At 39.1% G+C, this 12,119-nt stretch overlaps 1 protein-coding gene across 9 annotated transcripts in view; it reads right to left on the bottom strand.

Moving 5' to 3' along the window:
* Window positions 1-12,119, bottom strand: part of TRPM3 (transient receptor potential cation channel subfamily M member 3) — a 415,622-nt gene that overhangs the window by 73,767 nt on the left and 329,736 nt on the right. The gene's annotated exons all lie outside the window — the stretch shown is intronic.

Raw genomic sequence — 12,119 nt, 5'->3', positions numbered from 1 at the left:
TTACTTTTGCTGGTATGGACTGCCTCAATTCCTTTTTCTTTTAGAATAAGTGACACCTTTAATTAGGAATTACATAAGCATTTTTTATATTCATATTGAGCAACATCTGTTGTTTCCGTGTTCCTAGATTCCTACTTATACAGCACAGAACTGCAGCAGCATCTGATATTGAGCGAACGTCAGGGCACCAAGTACTGTCTACTGTCACAGGAGAAGGAGAGATACAAGGTCTGAAGGACAAGGCAAAACTTCAGTGATAAGCTCCAGTCTGACAGCTGAAAAGTGCTGTAGAGTATATCCCAGGAAAACCAGCGCAGCCCTCCTTTAGCACCTATTCTGCCTTCATTTGATCCTAGAGTTTCAGGGGCTTTGGTAGCAGTGACAGTAGAACAGCATCTTAGAGGCTAAAAAGCAAACTGCATAAAGGAATAGGAAACTGGCTTAGCTCAATTAGTCAATTGAGTTGCGTGATGTAAGACATTACTTACGTTAGGCAATCTCCTCAGCTAAAGTACACTATTTCCAAGTTAGGCTTGATTTGATCCTTCACAGTGCTCTTAATACAAAGCATAAATGATACTTTTATGAAATGTTTTCTCTCTCTGGAATATGCAGATGTTTCTGGCAAACTACTTGATGTCTATCCCCAGATCACAACTTCAGAATGGAATAGGACAGAATTGGAATAGGAATAGAATAGTAACAGAATAGATTATTTCAGTTGGAAAGGACCCTCAACAATGATCTAGTCCAACTGCCTGATGCAGAGCTGCCAAAAGTTAAAGCATGGTACTAAGGGCATTGTCTAAACGACTCTTAAACACTGACAAGCATGAAACATGAACCACCTTTCTAGGAGCCTGGATTTGATCAGGGTTGATCCTGGGTTTGATCACATTCTTGTAAAGAAATGTTTCATTATAATTTTCCATTTTTTTTTTCTATTTCCATGATGTCTGGCAACGAAGCTTTCCTGGCAATGCAGGCACTCTGCCCACATGTAATGTGAATAGAAATACACATTTCTATGTATGTCTCATCTCAAAACACAGTTAGTACGTGAGCTGATGAGACCAGACCCCCTGCTCTACATGGTTATGATGTGCTTCCCTTGCCACAAATGACAAACTTGGAGGTAGCACGAAATGGCAAAATGTCCTTCTCTGTCTTCAGGCGTAAGGAGAAGCAGTCTGCACATTGGGGACAGAATATAATGAATAACACAGCTTGGAGGAGGGACAAACAACATCTCAAGCTAAACACATGATCGGTGAACTCCCAACTTAATAAAAAGTAATCATATAAATTGCAAGCACTGAACAGCTTATCACCACAGGAAAATTAAAGAAAGTACTTTTCTGACATTGGACCACATATAACCTTAAACTTCCAATTTCTTGTTCAACCCTCTTCTCTGCATGTATCAGAAAAATAAACCCATTAGAAGAATGAAGTGTTGCTGTATTAAAAATAAAATGGAAATATGTAAATTAGTTACATTAGAATAAAAAGGCTGTTCTTCCACAACAACTATTGCTTTATTATTTTTTTAAGAGGCCTAGCATAATTCAAGTAGCAAAATAGAGAAGACAAATAATTGGGGAAAAAAAAGATGGAAACTGAAAGATTGCTCAAGACCTGACATTAGAATTATGATTTTGGGGTCATGTCTGACATTGAACTAGAATTTCAGACAGAATCAAGGAAATGATACTTCATACAGTCACATAATATAGGATTTTTTAGTTTGGAAAAAATGTCTAAGATCATCCAGTTAAACTGTTAACACAGCACTGTCAAGTCCACTGGTAAACCATGTGCTACATCAACTCATCTTTTAAATACCTCCAGTAATGGTGACTCAATCATTTTCCTGGTTTGACATGCCTTTCAGTGAAGATTTGTTTCCTAATATCCAATCCAAACCTGTATCTCCCACCTGGGAGAAGAAACTGATCCCTGCCTCACCACAACCAACTTTTAGGGAGTTCTAGAGAGTGATAAGGCTCCTTTGTGCCAGGCTAAACACCTTCAGCTCCCCCAGCTGGTCCTGATTAGATTTGTGTTTCAGACCCTTCCTCAGCTCTGCTGCCTTTGTCTGGACATGACTCAGCACCTCACATTATCACAGAAACACAGAATGTCCTGAGTTGGAACGGATCCACAAGGATCATTGAGTGCAACTCCTGGCCCTGCACAGGATACCCCAAGAGTTAACCCATGTACCTGAGGGTATTGTAGAAATGCTCCTTGAACTCTGTCAGGTTTGGTGTTGGGACCCCTTCCCTGGGGAGCCTGTTCCAGTGCCCAGACACTCTCTCAGTGAAGAACCTTCTTCTAATATTCAGCCTGAACCTCCCCTAACACAACTCAGACCCAAAACCAAACAGGGCTCGAGGTGAGGCCTCAGGGAGTGACTCTCACCTCAGGCTGAGCACAGAGGGACGGTCACTGCCCTGGTCCTGCTGGCCACACTGCTGCTCATATAAGCCAGGATGCCACTGACCTTATTGGCCACCTAGGCAAACCGCTGGCTCATGTTCAGCTGGCTCTCAACCAAATGCTAACTTAATTTCAAAATGCTCTGTGTTTAGGATCTCAAAGACTCAGATGGCACTGTGGATTTCTGTATTTTCTGCATTCACAGAGGCAGTAAACAAATATGTCCAGCCTCTTCTTATGGTTTAGATTTACTGTCACAATGCATAGCTGCTTGCTCTCAGTGGCAGAGGCACTCCTCCTGTTTAAGGCAACTGAACTTTTGTCCAGGCAGATACTCAGTAAGAAGGAGAAATTTAGGGTAACCCTACTGTGTGAGGCTGTCAGTGAGAACACAGAACCAGCTCCAAATAAACACTCTGGCTGGAGCCTTGGCTGAAAAGCAGAGCACAGCAGAAAATATGATAACATATCAACCACTTTACACTCTAGATATCTGCAGACACAGGGCTGTTTGAGCTATCCATCCACAGCAGCTGGCTGGGTGGCATCCACCTCTCCTTCAGCATAGATATCTCTCACTGGTATTGCTTGACACTGAGAGATTTTTTACCTGGTGCCAGATATTGATGGGTTGATAAAAGACATTTTTCTGCAGGCATGGAAGGTTTAAAATACTTGTAGCAGCCTTTAATTTCTGTAGTCAGAGGCAAGAGGAAATGCAGACACATCCTAAAGTACTTAAGCAGAATTTGCATTTAGAAATGTCCAATATCTTTAGGTCTTAAAAAACCCCATCTGTTTTGCTGGAGACCTCTTGTTCTGGTGTCTTCTTTCCCCTGAGTTCACAGGTAACAATTTTAGGTTTCCAATGTGGTCAACTCCAAGAGTCATTCATGTATGCCACAACCTGCCAATGCAACTTACAAGTACATTGGTGGGTGAATCTCTGCAGAGAACTGATAAGGAACATACGGGGGACATTGGCTGGACCCTGTTAAAATGGGATACAGATGCTTCTGCACTACAAAACATGCTGTGCTAAAGGAAAATATCTCAGTCAGTAAGCTCTATTCCCAGCTACCTCTTTCTGGATGAGTATCTTCCACCATGGTAGATGCCAAAATAACAGAAAATTAAAGCCTTAGAAACCCATTTAATAGCTCATTGCTAAGAAAAAGAAAAGCCTTTCTTCTTTCAGAGAAGAGACAGTGCCTAAGAGCACCTATCTACTGCAGACACTTTAAGTCTGTTGAGTTTTACCCTCTGGACAACTTTAGAAGAAAAAAATACAGAAGGAAGAACAACCTAGGAAGGTGTGCATTTGGAATCCAGGACATTTCACTACAAAGTAATAAATCCCCTCTGTTTAAAAGTAATATATGCCAAGGACTTGCTCACGTACCAAACGGAAATCAGTGGGTAAGAGTTGCAGATTTAGTCAAACTACCACTAGACAGTCTTCTGTATTGCTGTGCAAAAGGGAAGATTAGTTTTAAAAGAAATTTTGTCTGTGCTGCTCTGTTTCACATTGTATCTATGAAAACATTCCCTATTTCTCATAGGAACATTATGAAAGAGTGTTAGAAAGTAGAACTACCATTTACCATACCCTGCTGTTTCCATTTACCATTTACCCCACGCCTCCACACCCCACTATTCTTTTGAGCCAAAAACCAATTTACATCCAAAGAAGAAACCCTAAAATCAAGTACTCCTTTTTTCCCATAGTGATTTGGGTCCAGATTATTACCTCTGTGTAGCTGGTATTAAACTCAATTTTTTTAAAATAACATTTTTTTTTCCTGCTCCTCTGCCACCCCATCGGGTAATTTGGGGATTTTCTTTTTCCTATTTCCTCCTTTCCTTCCGCAGCGTTCACACTATTTATAGGCTTGAAACAGCCTTTTCAGGTAATTTTCTGAGTCATCTCAGTGAGAAACTGTGGTTTTCAACAGAAAACATTTTTTTAGAAAAAGTATATTTCTTTTTTTCTTTGCAAATACAGCAGAAGCCGGGGTTACCACTCCTTACAAAACAAAAATTTTATTTCACTGCACTGAAGGGATAGATCTTCAGAAAGGCATACCTGAAACAGGCAAATGAATCATCAGTAGAGGTTTCCCAAAAAGCTGCAAAGCAGTTGATAGGCAACTGGATTCTTGCTAAATGTCTTGAATTCTTTTGGTGTGCCCATAGTGGTCTCCTTGCAAAATACAGTAGCAGATACTTTCAAAGCTGGGGCAGCTGGACTCCATCCAGGTGGAGGTGCTTGGAACCTGACAGTCAAACTTTTGCTAAAAGAAACTACTGCTCATTTCCCTTCACAAAACCTGCCTGAGTAAATACAAGAGATTTGCCCTTAAGGAAGACACACATGCTCCCCTGCCGCCCCCCACTAAGTCTCCCCCCACAAATCAACAGACCACAAACCAACAAACCACAAACAAACAAACAAATCCAGTGACAAAAAGCTGGGAAGGTTCTACCTCATTGCAGATTTTACTGAAGTATTTTAATGTGAACAGGATTAACTTCCAGGAAAATAAACTAACTGCATCCTCATTCTGCCTAGGAAAACGTGGCTGGAAATCACTGAGCCAAAACGGAGCCTTTGCAAGCAGGATTACAGCACACTGTGAAAGTTGCCAGCAATAATCACAGTCCAGCAGGGCAGAAACCTAATTTTCAGGCAGGGTAGGTAGAAAACAAGTAAAAACCAAGAAGATGGAGTAAAGAAGAGCAGCTGGATAGAAAGCAAGGTGGGAGGAGGCTGGAGAGGTGCTGGGGGGAAGTAGAAGGAAAGTATTATCTGACCTTGGACTCTATCAAAAGCACTTATTATAAAACTGCTTTGCTCTGTTTATAATCTGTTCCATCCTTGTTTGACAGATTACTTTTTCTTTCCTTTTCTTTTCTTGTACATAGTTTCTGGCTCAGCAGGGTCAGTTTAGTCTTATGTGTTTCATTAATTTTTAATTTTTTTCTGCCTTCATGCTGATATTGCATTGAGCTCCTAAAGGCAAAGTCAGGTAACAGCATTTTACTTGAGAGCAGTGAATATCAAACAGACTTTCCAGACTGTGTCTGGAAAACCAACGTCCAGATTAGCAAGTAGTAAAACAAAAAATTTTGTTTTGTTTTAAAGAATGCTCTCTAAACCATCGTAACTGTGTCACAGCTTGCCATATTCCAGCCTAGGTGAATATATAAATGATTAGCTCTCATCAATATGAGCTGCTATGCATTGGACAGTACGTACAAGTTTGTACTCCACATAAGCAAAGTTGATTTTACTCCTAGAATGAGAAGCAAGAGCAACAGATAATAATCATCAACTGTAAATTTCCTGGGCCATAGGATGGTAATGAGTGTAAAAACTGTTCTGAAATAGTCTAAAGCACTGTCTGGTAAAATGAATGACAGATCATAAATATTCCTTCAAAGTATCAGCATATTCAGTTCCTCTTTTCATGCCTTTACTAGCCAAAAAATAAGTCTTTCCCTCCTAACACAGAACTTTTTTCCCCCTAAGATTTATTCTGAAAATTCCACAGGAAGAGTTTATTCTGTTTGAGGTAATTGTAAGGTGCCAGGATTAAACTGGAATAGCTATGTAGCACAAGTCTGCATTTGTATTTATTTTGTAACATGTGAATTTTTTTTTTTTTTTTTTTTTGCAGTATGGCAAAACTTGACCACTTCAGAGTATGGAGAGCTGAAATACGGTCAGATTTTTAGCATGTATTTGTTTGGAGAGGGAGACTGATATGCACAATTGTACAGAAAGATGTTTTACCCTGTGTCATGAAGGAGACAAGAGATGAAGGAGAAAAATAATTTTTTAAACCTCAAATTCACTGTACCTGCTGACTAGACAATGGATAGCTGAAGACGAAGGAAAAAAATCAGGACAGCAGTGATGAGAGCAAAGAAAGCACCAAGTGTGCTCACTTTACAAACTTAGCACTCGAAGAATGCTACAAATTATTCATGCTTTTAGAGATGTAATTTTTTTCTCATCATCATTTCATTATGACATCAGGAGAAACTATACGGTGATTTAAAATATATTTTAAGTGATCTTTTTAGTTACCTCCAGAAGATCTTTTAGTGTCTTTAAATTTCACCTCTGAAATATAAATATCACCTCTGACATATAAACTTTTTTTATGCACCTCAGTTATATAAGTAAGAATAAAACCTCTCCCTTTTCTAAAAATAACACAGATGCAATTGTGAGTGCAACCTGAAAGTCTCCTCTTTTAGAACACAGTTTGGTTTGGCTAAACAGGCAATTGCTTCCACAGTACATGTTGACATTCATAATTTAGCTAGGCCAGGCCTACTTAAATATTTCAGCAGAAAATTACCCTGAAAATAAAAATGAGAGTTTGATAAAACAAAACATTAAAGAAGGTCAGTTATGCAAATTGTCAAAATCGTTCAGGTAAGATGGGAAAGCATTTCCCTTTTTCTTGGAAGGAATATTACTTTTTAACACAGGGGAAAAACTGTTTCAAGAGGAGGCATTTCAAAGATCAAAGTGAGCAGATAAGTCAATGGGTCATACTGCAGAAAAGAGGGATGGCCAAGAAAGAGAAAATTCAGGGACAGAAAGATTAGAGGGAATTGTGTTTAGGGAAAACATAAGTTTAGTAGTTTGCCATTTTGAGGAATATGAAAGAATTCCAAATAAGGAAATATGAGGGGAGAAGTTTGAATGTTGGTTGAAAAATTTCAAAAATTTTACCTCTCGTTCATTGTGCGAGCACTGCAACAGTTCATGTTTTAATTTGATTTTTCATAGACTCAATGTCTAGTAAAAAGCAGGGAACAAGCAACACAATCAGTGCTTATAAGAAAGCCAGCAATTCTGCAATTGAGCCATCAATTGATCTAAGTTACTGTAAATGTTTGGCTTTCCCTTTACCTGTACGTTTCCTTCCAGACTGGGCATCTGAGACAGCCTTAATGACTGAGAGAACAGGTTATGTAAATCTCACAGCTCTGCCCCATTAAAAAAAAAAAGAAAAAAAGATACACACATACTGTTTAAGTCTTACAGTACTATCAAGATTTTGGAATAGAATATGCATATTTTCCAGTGGAATAAATGACCAAAAATGTTTTGGTAGTAATCCTGTTTCTTTTCCCCTACACAACAGATTTCACACTGGTACATTAGGACATTTCACTGCCTGAATTAACAGTCCCTGAGGTTAAAGTTGTAGATTGATGAGTAAATATAAATTGCAGATCACAAAACATATAAGCAGGCTAATACAAGCCAGACACTGTCCTATAAAACTCTGGGCTGTGCACATCACAGTCTGTGAACTTAAGCAGAGATGTGATTTCATGTAGACTTAGCAGAAACTAGTTAAGATCAGGCAAAAGAGAGTAATTGTTTTAACTGCTGAGATAGACATCTTCATTTACACATTCATATAATCCAAGGTCTGCCATTACCCTGTTTCAGACCAGAAATGTGGAAGTGTAATGTAGCTCACCTCCTGCAACTCTTCTACTATAGAGAGAGTTCTTGGAGGTAATGGCAAGGCCCTGACATAACAGATATTCTTCTGAAACATATAAGTCCCAAGTTATGGAGAAAATTCATCACTGAGATGGATATTCTGTTACTCTAGGAAAACAAGAATTCAGTTTGGTTATTCCCATTGATGCATATCCTGAAAAGTTTGTGTAATGCAAGTCATGGCCATAAAAATATTGCCTGCAAGTCTTACACGCACTCATATGTCTTGCTGACCTTGGAAGGAAGTTTTGTGAGTTGATTGGGTGACAACAATATTGATGCTGGGGACTGTTGCTCTGTGTTAAACTTCAGTTTCTACTTTTCCTTTGCAACAGTTTTCAAACAGTCTGATGAGATATGGATGCCCGGATGCTTTGCTATGGATGATGCAGACATATGGCTATTCTGTACTGAGGGTGACAGTGTCATGACAACACGCAGAGACCAAGCAACAAAAACAGCCACAAGCCATTCATTTCTTAGCTGGTTTGCTGGTGAGACTAAACAGGCAATACCTGGAAAAGGCAGTTTACATAGTGCGAGATATTCCTGCAGGACAGTAAATTTGCAGTTCCTGCTTTATCTACAGAAACCCTGCATCTCATACAGTGAGCTCCTCATCTCTGGTTGAGATATTATAGCACTAATGAATGAGTTTCTGTGCCCCATGTGAAGCCACAGAAAGGATAATTTTAATTTCTAAGAAAGATAAAAGAAATTATGATTTCCCAGACACAACAGATCCTGGAAGAAATAAAGGTTTCTGATCATTATAATGGAATATATAAACTCCATGGAACCCTTCCAATTCCCCGATTGCAAAAACTGGTTTATATTATCTAACATGGAATTTTGCTGTGCCACCAAGTACTGCTTTGCCTTCAATTTCCTTATTCAGAAAATTTACAGAGCTGTATAACAATTCAGTGTGTATTTCCCAGTATCCCTGTTGATAGTGTAAATGGGATCATGGATATTTTCAGAAGCTTACATTTTTAGAAAGAAAAGAAACATTCTAAATTTTATTTCTGTAGCTGCAATTTTAACCACAAAATATGTAGGAAGATAGGAAGTAAAGGGATTGCTAGTAAGTTTCTATGGTATCTATCAGATGACTTCACTGTATGCACCAAATAAAACAGAAGATGTTTGCTTACTGAATATAAGCCACAAAAGGAATACTGGTCTTTGCAGACATGTTCCAGATGTAAGGATGGCACAGCAGAAGTTTAGGATGGACCCAATAAATTGTACACTTCTGCTTCTGTGGTAGGTCTGATGTTTTTGTAGTTTCTATTAGCAGATGCCCTGCCTCATCTGACAGTAGCTGGGAAGCAGATGGTATGATCAAACACTTTTCCAGGGTTCAGTGTAGTACAACAGCTGCCTTTGGTTTTTTTTTGGGTTTTTTTTTTTTTTTCATTTGGGGCTTTTTGGGTTGTTTTGGGTTTTTTTCATGGTTTTTTTTTTCTTTTAAATATAGCTCTTTTTTTTGTGAAAGTTTTTCTCTGAGTTACTGAAATGGAAAAAAAAACCCTACTCCTAGCACTAAATTTTTGCTCTCTGTGGATGGAGTCAATGACTAGCTAAGTTAGCTTCAGCTAGTTTCATCTGGCTTTTTGGCAGCTGAAAGCAAAAAATACGGTCTTGGTTCTTTACCAAAAAAGAAGTCAGGTGGGGTTTGCAGAATTAAAAACCACTACTCATTATCTTAACACAGAGGTAGAACCTAAGTACTAGATTAATCCTATTGATTTGTATGGGCTGGACAGAGAGGTTTGACATTCTCCAAAATTACTAGTGTCACAGTCATTCCTGAAGTGGATTGGCACATCAGTTTGAACACAGAGGACAAACTCCATTCCACTTTATGCTGTAAATCTCACAGAGTGTTTCCATGGGAGAAATGAGAGCTGTTTTAGCAACCAGCAGGCCAGCAGTTACATGATGCTTTCCTGCTCCAAATGCCTGTTGCCAAATTATTTGCTGTTCACGGCAGCTATGCTGCAAGAGTTACAGTTGACTTTTACTGTTTGAGAAGACACCAAACCCTCTTCAAGTTCCTCTCTAAGAGAAAAGAATGGCGTGAGTAATAAAAAACATTAGCTGAAATGATTTTATTGTTTCTGAAGAAAAATTTCTTAAAAAATTCAGAACTAAATGAACTTCTAATCTCTGGGAAGGGCCAAAGAAACGATGCAACAATATGCCAGTAAATTCTTAAAAGTCCATCTGATTTAGCTAATATTTAATTCAGATCAAAGTGTATACTAATAAACAGTTGCATCCAGCATTTAATTAGCATGTGAATTCGCTGAACTTGCACATCTAGCTAAAAGGCACAACGTTTTTTGCAGCTAGTATATGATCAAGTCAAACTCTTCCCTGTATAAACTCTTCCAGAAACACGGAGAGGTTTGCTGCAGTAGCCTTTTCAGTCACGCAGATCTGAAGCCATCAAGGATCAGTAAAGCCTTATTGGTAGTCCATGCAAAGAAACTGCTAAATCACTGTGAGATGCTGGAATGTTGATGACTCAAACAACCATTTGCAAAAGCTGAGGATGCTTTGCTGACGATGCTCCATGTAACTGCAAAAGGGGTGCACACAAAACTCTGGACACTACAGCTGAGTGGTGAACAAGATAAGGCAAGAGGCTGAAAAGGAGGCAAATCCTGCGAGGTGGGATAGTGCTTTTTATCATGCCAATGTCCTTACACGGGTGGCTCAGCTTCCCACATAGCCTGAAAGTACTCATCCTTTCTGATAATTGACTCAACTACACGGAATTAAGAGGCAGCTGTAACGCTGTTGTGTCCCATGATCCACAGTATTACATTACTGTGTAAAACTCCCTACTCCAGCAGAGGAGTGGGACATTCCCACGGAGCCCGAGTGTAGTATCAACCCACTGGACTTTGTGCTGCATGGCCTTCCCCCAGCCCCAATGGATGGAGACTGCGAACATCACTTCAACCAACAGACACAGAAATTGCAACAATCAGGTCTCATCTTTGGACCCACAGGCGGTGAATATACACCTTTCTAATCTTATCCTCTCTTTTTCTTTCTTTTCCTTTATACATTTTCGTAAGTGTTAATTTTTATGCTTTTATACTGTTGAATTTCTAACCAAAACTGCTACATTTTAAAATTAGCCAAGTATCTTATTCTACCTTAAAAGTTCTAAAGTTTGAAAGTAAAAGTTTGATATTGAACTTCCCAAGAATCTTGTGGTTTTTTTTCCCCATGCACTGCTCAGAGTAAATCAAACAACTTTTTTCAACAATGACTCAACAGCTTCCCAGTACTTTGTGTAAGTAATTAAGAAGAGTTAAAGCCCTACAAAAGTCTGGCAATATTGGCATTTGAATACTGGCCACGCAAGGTTGCCTTTCTCATGCACTGTGTATTTTGGGAAAATGGGGATCCACCTCTGTTTGACATAAAAGCACAATAAATAGCAAGCACCTGCATTATGCAGGCAGTCTTGATCTCAGCGCAATGTGCTCAGTTACTACAGCATGACACCTCCTTTGTTTCAATCTGACAGCACCAGAACTGCAAATTGCACATTCAGTCATCTGGAACTACCTACTGCCATACCCATCAGCAGCACAAAGCTGAAGTGAGGTTTGCACTGTCCCTGAGCAGCCATCATGATTGCCACAGCAACCATACACTGTGGTACAGGAACACCAGGGAACACTAGAGGCAAGAGGAAAATATCTATTACTTGCTGCTGTGAGCTAGAGATGGGATTTTATTTTTTTTCTTTTAGTGGGAAATTAATCAAATTGTATCTCTTGCCTCTTGGTGGAAATGTGTTCCATGAATGAATGCATGCACACAAACCTATGCCCACTGACCACACTCCTTATTCTGCAATTCCTCCTTGTAATACAGTAGCAGGCAATGATGCTATCAGTTTGCTTAATGTAGTCACTGAAACTTCAACTATTCAAGGAAACAAATTAAGTGGAAAATGGCCATGGTAGTAATAAAAAAACAAATTTACCCAGCAGGTGGCACATTACTGCTGGAGTTAATGTGCCATTTTTTATTACTAAGGTGTTTAGATGGGACCTATCCTGATTCACAACAATTTCCATTTTCTATTAAATGAATAAAAGATTAGGTG

Source organism: Zonotrichia leucophrys, chromosome Z, assembly GCF_028769735.1.
Source record: "Zonotrichia leucophrys gambelii isolate GWCS_2022_RI chromosome Z, RI_Zleu_2.0, whole genome shotgun sequence".
Classification (NCBI taxonomy): Eukaryota; Metazoa; Chordata; class Aves; order Passeriformes; family Passerellidae; genus Zonotrichia; species Zonotrichia leucophrys.
This window is presented reverse-complemented; position numbering and strand designations above follow the sequence as displayed.